This window comes from Mastomys coucha, unplaced genomic scaffold (assembly GCF_008632895.1).
Source record: "Mastomys coucha isolate ucsf_1 unplaced genomic scaffold, UCSF_Mcou_1 pScaffold12, whole genome shotgun sequence".
In the NCBI taxonomy this organism is placed as follows: Eukaryota; Metazoa; Chordata; class Mammalia; order Rodentia; family Muridae; genus Mastomys; species Mastomys coucha.
The window spans coordinates 45,314,857-45,324,891 of NW_022196894.1; the positions used below are offsets into that span (position 1 = coordinate 45,314,857).

The following is a 10,035-nucleotide window of genomic DNA, read 5'->3' on the forward strand; positions in this document are numbered from 1 at the left end:
TACTGCTTCATTTCCTATGCTAATTCTATGTTCAATCTCTTGAGGCATCAGCATAGTGCTTCAATAGCAATGTTGCTATTTTAGTTTCTAACAATTCTCAAGGAGGATTCCAATTTCATCACACCATTGTCAACATCTGTTATCTCTTAGCATTGTTGTAGGGTTCATTCTAATGATATAAGGTTCATAAAGGTTTTCTATTAAATCGAGGCTTATTAAAATTACTTTAAAAATATCTCAGAGATAATTTCTAATATTTTTTTGTCAATTTTGTTTCAAAGTTTGGATAGTCAAAGCTACATTTTTATCTCATGATTTTTTTAACATTACATACTTTAACCATAATCATTATTTTGAAATGAAATGAAATGTATTGAGTAAAAATAAATTTTTAAAATACTATCTAAAATGTGACAGTTTTTTATTGCAATTAAGGATGCATTCAAGTAGCCCAGGTCATCTGAATAAGAACCATCTCCTCTCTTCTTAGTAGTAAACTCTGCATGTTGTTACCACATGACTTTCCTGTAATGTGGTGAATCTCATGGTCCCAAGTCCATTGCTAATAATGTGCAATTTGGTTACAGATATTTATTCTCTCAACATTTCAAGCTCTAAATAATTTTGAGTAAATTCTGCACATACATTTTGATAACCTGTAATTTACATTATTTGAGAATAAAAAAATCTATTAATTTAATTTAATCTATAATTTAATCCATAATTTCAAGGAAGAAAAACTACATTCAAAAAGAATGAGTTATCTTGGGAATCTGTGGTGCTCTAACTTAGCAAACGAACAAAGGCAGTTTCTCTGTACAACGTGGACATCCTGGACTGAGTTCTAACTTTGAACTACTTATGTAGTCAATAACGTCTCCTTTCTAAGTAGCCACTTGACAGAAACTAGATATGTTTAGCACAGAAAGATATTACACATAAAAAAATTCACCATTTGGAAGTCTGAAGTTTGATACAGACTCTTAAAAATCAATTTACATGTGAAAGCAAGCAGGTAGGCATTATATCCCATTTAATTTTAAATTAAAATCTTCTGTGGATTTTTGAGATATATGAAATTTTAATATATGAAACTTTTTAAAAGCCATAGAAAACACACACAAGTGAACATATTGAGTAATATGTTTTAGAGATATAAAACTATTGTTTTAAATAAATCTTATTTGGGTTTTGATTTAATTGAGTGTAAATTTGAAAGGAAAAAATTGAAGGTAGTTTAAGAGGAAATGAATAATGACAGTGCTTTAAATGGACATATAGATTACACTAATTTAGTGCGTCTGTCTTATTGACATAGAGCAGGACTCCTTTCAGCATGTCATGAGGTAAAGACAAGCAAGTGAGATGTGAGAGTCACATCCTTCATTCAGAGCTACACTTTGTGTCTTTGTTACAGAGTGGGAAGTGAAGGAAAGACATAAATTGAATTAATTAAGGGTAAAGCTAATTCTCTCTGCTGGAATTCTTGCTCAGACACTTGCCTGACACAAATAAGTGGCTATATCTCATTTTTACTTCTGTTTAGTTACCTATTGTTGTGTATTTTGTCTAATGCTACTTATGTTAATAAGGCCCTCCAAATTACACAGGAATCTTCATGTATGCATGTGAAATGCTGAGAGATCCTGCCCCCAGTTGGTTTTGATTGGTTAATATAGTTGCTGGAGGCCAATGACTGGGAAGGAAGACAGAGGTGAGACTTTATGATGCCTGGGCAAGGGACTAAGGGAGGAAGAAGGAGAAAGGACCACCGTGCTGGGAAAGGATAAAGGACCAGGCCTGAGAAATACAGAAAAAAAGAACATGTCAATCATGTAAGATCTTGGGAAGAGTAGCCCCAGCCACCACCACCCCCTTCCCACTGGGTGTAGGGCAACAAAGATGGAATATAGATTTTAGTAAGTAATAACTCAGGAATATCAGAGCGGAGGTGTTAGCTAGTTGGAGGTATGGGAATGGCCCAGTTATTGAGCTGTTTAAGGCATATTAAAATATAGGGTTGTATTGCGCATGCATGCATGTGTGTGTGTGTGTGTGTGTGTGTGTGTGTGTGTGTATGTGTGTGTATGTGTGTGTCGTTCATTTGGGAATACAGAACATTGGGTCAGGTAGCAAGGAACACACTAGCACTACTACCAGGTCGATTTGAATAAAGCTTAATTGGCAACTGCAACAGTCTATGAATATAAAACATTTGCACCATGAATTTATTTCAAAGGAAAAAATTAATTTTTATAAAATTTTTATTGTTTAATGTATGTTCCTGAACGTTTCTGGATCTCTTATGCCTATAGTTTGAGTGATAATTCTAAATTTCCCCAGATACTCATGCTCCAGTTAGGAAACTACAAATCTACACTCTTGATTTCTTTAAACTAGGGATTTTCTATTGGCACTTTATGAAAATCTTCTACCTTTACAAGATTATATTTTAAACAAATAGAACATAATATTTTATTTTAAATAATTATTTTTATGCTATGAATAATATAAACAAAATTTAACTGGTCTCTTTTTCCAAACTACATCTATTTGAAGAGGTGATATATGACTTCTATCTTCAATCACAATCACATCTCACCAAGTTCATTTTATTCTTTATATTACACTTGAAGTCACATTGCATTTTACATTTACTTACTAAAACATATAGCAACTAACTCACTGCTAGAGTATCAGATCTTTTCCCTGAGGTTTGGATATGCAAAACAGTTGATTAAATATAAGATTGAGTTTAGACAAACCTCCTTTACATACATAAAACCAAACAAAATAGGAGTCCTTCAAAACTCAGGAAAACAAACAAAATAAAAGTCCTTCAGTACTCAGAGCAACCTACTCTCTTGAACAGCCATCATCATTTTGAATCACTTGGTCAGTCATGAGCTTCTTTATCAGTGAAAATTGAGTAAAGAATATATATGAGAATCAATGAATTATAAGAAAATTAAACTATTCAAAATTTGAAAGTTTAAAAAAATGAGATTTCTTTTGACTTGATGTTTATGGGTGTTTTGCCTTCACGTATGTCTATACACCTCAAGAATACAATGCCTTTGGAGCCCAGAATAGATGTGTCAGATCTCCTGGGACTGGAGTTATAGGTATTTAGCCATTATGTGAGTGCTAAGAATCAAACCTGTAGTCCTCTGGAAGAGGAAAGACGAGACAGTGTTGTTAACCACTGAGCCATCTCTCTAGTATTTAAAATTTGAAAGTTTGTAAAATTCAGATTGAAATTGTGCTTTATGTAGCCACATTCCATTTTTCTACTCATGTATGAATAGTAGCACTCAATAAAATTATTAGTATTAATTAAAACCTTAAGACATGCTGAGTAGCTCTATCTGGCGTAAGGTGTCGAGATGTCTTCCAGAAAATTCTCAGCTCCCAGGCATGGGTCCTTGGGCTTCTTGCCTTAGAAGTACAGCAGCCGGCATCATAGGAAAGTGAAGAGCTTCCTTCAGGATGATCTTTCCAAGGTTGTTCGCCTCACAGCCTTTCTAGGGTACAAGTATGGCATGACCCACATAGTCCAGGAAGTTGATAGGCCAGGATCTAAGGTGAACAAAAAATAATCCTGGAGGCTGTAATTGTGAAAACACCACCCATGGTGGTTGCGGGCATTGTGGTATATGGAGAAACCTCATGGGGCCTCCGGACCTTCAAGATCATATTTGCTGAGCATATCAGTGATAAATGTAGAAGGTGTTTCTGTAAGAACTGGCACAAATCTAAGAAGAAGGCTTTCACCAAATACTTTAAGAAACGGCAGGATGACACAGGCAAGAAACAGTTGGAGAAGGACTTCAACAGCGTGAAGATGTACTGACAAGTTATCCACATAATTGTCAACATTCAGATGCATCTGCTTCCTCTACATCAGAAGAAGGCACAGTTGATGGCGATCCAGGTGAATGAGGGCATGATGGCTGAGAAGCTAGACTGGATCTGAGAGAGACTGGAGCAGCAGGTTCCTTTGAATGAGGTGTTTGGACAGGATGAGATTATTGTTGTCATTGGCTTGACAAAAGGTCAAGGGTTCAAAGGGGTGACATATAAAGAAACTGCCCCCCAAAACCTATCAAGGTCTGCAAAAATTTGCCTGTATTGGAGCCTGGTACCCTGCCTGTGTAGCCTTCTCTGTGGCTCGAGCTGGGCAGAAAGGCTACCGTCACTGAACAGAGATTAACAAGATTTACAATATTGGTCAAGGCTACCTCATCAATGATGATAAACTGATCAAGAACAATACATCTATTAACTATGACCTGTCTGACAAGGGCATCAAACCACTGGGTGGCTTTGTCCATTATAGTGAGGTGACCAATAACTTCCTCACACTCAAAAGTTGTATGGTGGGAACCAAGAAGCAAGTCTTAGAGCTTGTGAATCCTTGCTGGTCCAGACCAAACCTCGGAGTCTGGAGAAGATTGACCTGAAATTCATTAACACCACCTCCAAGTTTGGCCATGCTCATTTCCAGACCATGGAAGAGAAGAAAGCTTTCATGGGATGACTCAAGAGAGATTGCATTGCCAAGGAAGAAGGAGCTTGATGCCAGGAGCACTTTGCACAGTTGGTGAGCTTGATCAATAAAATGTTTCCAGTAAAAAAAAAAAAGAAAGAAAGAAAGAAAGAAAGAAAGAAAGAAAGAAAGAAAGAAAGAAAAAGACATGCTGAGTAAACTGTGATTTTTACATAATTTACATATACAATCTTTTTAACTATTACAAAAGTTCTATAAAGTAAATATTCATTTTTGTAGATGAGTAAAGTGATATGCTGAGAAGTTAAAAGAACTTGTACAGGTCCATACAACAAACAAGTGTATGGCCAGCATTTAAATTTGTTCAAACTGACTTCAGATTCTGGCTCTTTATGGCAAAAATATACTCGTTTTTCAATAATACAGTATGACAATCAAAGTGGTTTATATAAAAAAAAAGTAACTAAAATGTCACAAATATTGATTGAAACACAAACCAATTCACCTTCTTCAGCAGCAGCGTATGATTAAGATCTTTATTTCCCGTATCTGTTTCTTCATTCTTGACATTTTAAAATAGGACCAGAGAGAGTCATTCTGGCTAAGCATCTATGCAAATTGTAAATGATTTGCCTGTAAAATATGACACTAAGAGGAGAGAAAAAAGAGCCGGTGTCCAAACATCAGTCAATATCACAGATCCCCCTTCAGTTCCCACAGGAACTTGATGTGAGGAGCCCACTGGTGGTTACTTACTTTTACTTTCTTCTGACTCTGCCTCACCCCCACTGTTTTGTTCACTGGGGCCTCTTTCTACATTCAGCACTGTGAACATGTGCTGTCAGGCACAGGAATCACTGATATCAGACTAATTCAGTTACAAAAATCAATTTGTTACATTTTATTGACACACTTATTCCCAGGCCATTTGTTTTTAAGTTGATAACAACAATGTCATCATTCTCTTAAAAATTCATCAAAGAGGAAAAAAGGGATCCATTTTCCCCGATTATCCAGAAAACATCTTGATTACAAGTTGACTTTTTTTTTTTTAGATATTTTCTTTATTTACATGTAAATTTCTCCATTCCCAGTTTCCCCTCCAAAAAACAAAGAAACAAACAAAAACAACAAAAACAAACCCCAGTTGCTTCCCACTTCCCCATGCCTGCCACCCCGCCCTCTCCCACTTTCTGGCCCTGGCATTCCCCTACACTGGGGCACAGAACCTTCACAGGGCTGAGGTCCTCTCCTCCTATTGCTGATTGAATTTGCAATCCTCTACTATACACATGCTGCCAGAACAATCAGACCCCTCCATGTGCAGTCCTTGGTTGGTGGTTGAGGCCCTGGGAGCTCTGAGGGTACTACTTAGGCAATTGCTATTGACCTGAAGTTAGAGGAGCTGTGAGTAATCACAGCATGGTGACCTTCTTTTCAGAAAGTCCAGGGTCAAATCCAGACCTCCTCTTATATGTGGATGGAACTTTGTAATATAATGCTTTCTCCAAAGGGAACGGGTGCTGTGTTATTAACAAAGAATAAACAGGTATTGGGAAGAACACAAGCATGACTGTGTACTGAAATATGTCAAAAAAAAGTAAAGAAAAATGCACTTTTGACAATAAATGCCCTTGATCAGTAGCCATTTGAATTATTATTTGATTAGCTTATAAACTGATATATTAAGCCAGTCATAATGAATTTGGACAGCTGTAATCCCAACACCCAGGAGGACAAGACAGGAAAACTATGAATTACACATAAAAGCCAGCCTTGTCTATACAGCAGCATTATTTTATCTAATTATCAATGTTAAAATTTGTGATGTTGTATACCCTATCCTCAGGGGACATTGTGGAAGAGTAGGCACAAAAAATCTAATTGCCAGGGGTTAAGAAGGTCTGCTGCAAAAAAGGGACATGACAAGGTTGTTACACATATTAACCTAGGACAGTGTTGTTGTCTACACAAGTCTTAATTAGGGTCAAGTTAGCCAACAATTCAGGATGGATGAGGAACAAGTTCATGAAGGCACACGCAGAGCTGGGGAGCTGTTTGCTGATAGAAGGAAACATAAGCTTTCTTTACTCCTCATTGGTTGTTCAAGCTCTAATGGATCGACCTACACCCATGCATATATGATAAGCACTAGTTTGACTCACAGTGTTATAAAAGCCAATTAATTAACTCAAAATATCAGAATAGCATGTTCAAATAATTCAATTGTTCTATAAAGTTAGAAATTTTTGAATATTACAGAAATAAAATATTTATGTTTGTTTTAATAAGAAAATCAAGTAACCATCTGTATTTATGCCAATAAAGGCTGTGATATTCCATTTGTGATGAGGTAGGATTAGCTAGTTATTGATGAGGCTTAGTGTACCACTTCATAGAGCCACTTTTTTGTTTTTCAAGACAGGATTTCTCTGTGTAGTACTGGCTATTCTGGAACTCACTCTGCATACCTGGCTGGCCTTGAACTTGGAAATCCACCTGCCTCTGCCTACCAAGTGTTGGGATTACAGACATGCACCACCATCACCCAGTTCATATAGCCATTTAAATATGTTAACTAAATCCTTAAAAAAATATTTCGCAGAGGCATCATGCTTTAAAATGTTTATAAAATCTTATTCATCATTTCTTATACCTATCTGAGAACTTTACCATAGATAGCTACTACACTCAGTATGGAAGATAAAATCTTACACAGTCTGTACATTTGCTTAAATAGCATGCATAAAAATGTGGGTAATGTGTCCATTGAGATGATCCAGTGGGTACAGCTGCTTGCTGTCAAGCCTAAAGATGAGAGTCTACTTTGTGACACCCACATGGTGGAAGTAGAAAAGCTCCCACGAACTGTTCTTTGACTCCACATGTCTGCCAGGCCACCCATACACCCACACCTGCAAAGATTTGTAGATGCACACAGACAAATTAATAAATGTAACAAAAATATGGATACTGAAATGACTAAGCCTGACTTTTTCATAGTCCTTCCTCTCTGAGTCAAGATCTACTGTTTGTAAGTAAAAGATCTTGTGATTTGATGCTTATCTGGAATCCTTCAATACTCCACAGTATTCTCCTTCCTTGTTGTGTCAGGAATCGCGGTCTGCCTAATAGCACTGGGGATCTTCTCATCCTCCCAGTAGTTCCTGAAAAATAAATGGATTAATAGATTAAGTAAAAAAATCTCTTTATTATAGCATTTGGTGATAAACAGAAGTAGTTAAACAGCTCTCCTGAAAATGCAGGCACAGTGGACTAATTTATTCTCATAACACATTTATTCAAACTTGAACAAAATATATCATAATAATTTCACCTTTATACCTTACGATGTGGTTTTATTTAATGAGATAGCCATTATTCTCACTTGATAGTGGTGCTTTCTAGCTTGTGATAGAGGAACTATGTTTTCATCTTTTGTAGTCTCAGCTGTTAGATGACATGGGGCAGTTGTCTTCAACTTGAGAGTACATCTGAAAGCTGTTCTTTTGTATATCTGATTTTCCTACTTCTACTTGCATACAGTAATTGAGTTTCATATTCTTGTCAAACTTGTTTATTTATTTGAGAACTTACTATTTGAAAATGTATGTCATTCTACATATATTTCTACATAATTGACAGTATCTTGTATTAGACAGTGTAACGATGAGTAAATATTGAAGAAGACAGTATTTGGCTTTTCAAGGTTTCTCTGTGTTGTCTTTCCTTTTGGATCATGCTATAGGTTTATCTATCTTAGAACATAGAACTTCATGTTTTGTATTTATACAAGAATAGCAAATGCTATTTTCATTAAAATAATAGTTTCAATGGGTAAAATGCTTGTAATTATTTTTGCCAGGAAGTTCATTTGAGAGTACAAAGTTAGGTTAGCAGAGATATAATCCCAGGGGTGTGAGCAGCACACTCATATCAGCAAGGTGAATAGTGGACATGAGCACATCAAGTACCTTAACAACTGATAGAACGAGGGCCATTGGGAAAGTTTATGCAAATGGAAGCATCAGAATCCAACATTCATTTGTCCTTTTGTCATCACTATAAATAGGGAAAACGTGACTTGAATCTGACTAGCTGCACAGCGTCAAGTAAAGAAAGAGTTAAAGCTGCTGTGACATACTCTTCCCTAAGGTGAGACTGAGCGGAGAGGGGGTGCTTCTGAGGTAAATAGAACAAGCAGCAGTTCAGTGTGATTTCCCCAGGAGCATTAGTAAACAGAGCAATACTTCACTGTGAAGAACATCATTTCTATCTGCTTTGAAATATTATTAATATATATTTGTTTACATGTCATATATTTTGCTCATATCCAACTCTCCCATTACATTATCTTATTATCTTACCTTTCTCCTCTCTGGTTTCTTCTCCTTTCTCAACAATACCCTTCTAATTGTTGAGCAAGAGTAAGACAGGTGAAAGAAAGATCAATATATGAATAAATAAATAGGCGTATATGATAATAGACAAATAGACATTAGAAAAATAGATTTAAGAATAAATAGTTGGTTACATAATAAATAGATTGATTCTTCATATGATAATAATGTACAAGATATATTATTATCTTCATAGAGATAATGTACAAAATCTGTTTTTAAACCTCTGCCTTGTTTCACCTAATATGATATCCAGTTCTACCTACTTGCAAATGATATAATTCCATGCTTCTTTATAGTCAAATAAAACTTCACTATGTGAACCACAACCAAACATACAAAGCATGATTGTGTATATTGTTTTTTTTACCAACTTCAATGTTGATGGATACCTAGGCTGGTTCCACAACTTGACTGCCATAATCATGCTCCAAAAAGCAAGATGAGATCACTGAGGTCTGCAGATATAGATTCCTTCACGCATGTGCCAGCAATGGGAAAACAGGACCATATGTTGGTTCTAAGTTTGGTTTTACCATGGACCTCCATACTAACATCTGCATTGTCTATCCTAATTTAAACCCTACCATTAATGTATAATGCTGACTTTTCCTTGCATTTCAGAAGTATGAGTTTTCAGCTTACTTTTTGAAGTTTGTTATTCTGTCTTGACCAAAAAATCATACCGTAGTGTTTTTTTTTCAATTTCTCAATAGCTTAAGTATGTTGATTTTTTTCATACATGAAGAATTTTTACTTTTAGAATGCTTTCAGTCAGATGACCTTGGTTTACATCAAGGTGTAAATATACTTGATACTTATATATTTAATTACACATATCTTCTTGGAAAAGATTTTGCACACTCTCTGCTGTAAGCTAAAGATATTTCATTATTAAAATGTGTGCATTAGTCCTTAAGCCTTATTAGATACCTTCCCAGAAATGTCTGTTTCATACAAAAGTTAAAGTTATAAGCAGCCCTTAATTATACTCTAGATTTTTCTCATTTGATTCCTTGAACTCTTGAAATTATCCTTTAAGTCTAGTCACTTAGCAAGATAGTCTGCTCACACATGAGTGTATACTTGTAAACTTAAGTATGTATATATATATATATATGTATA

General features: G+C 35.7%; 1 pseudogene; it reads left to right on the forward strand.

The window, feature by feature from the left end:
- Nucleotides 1-3,386: 3,386 nt before the first annotated feature.
- On the forward strand, nucleotides 3,387-4,540 carry LOC116086430 (annotated as a pseudogene).
- The last annotated feature ends 5,495 nt before the right edge of the window (nucleotides 4,541-10,035 follow it).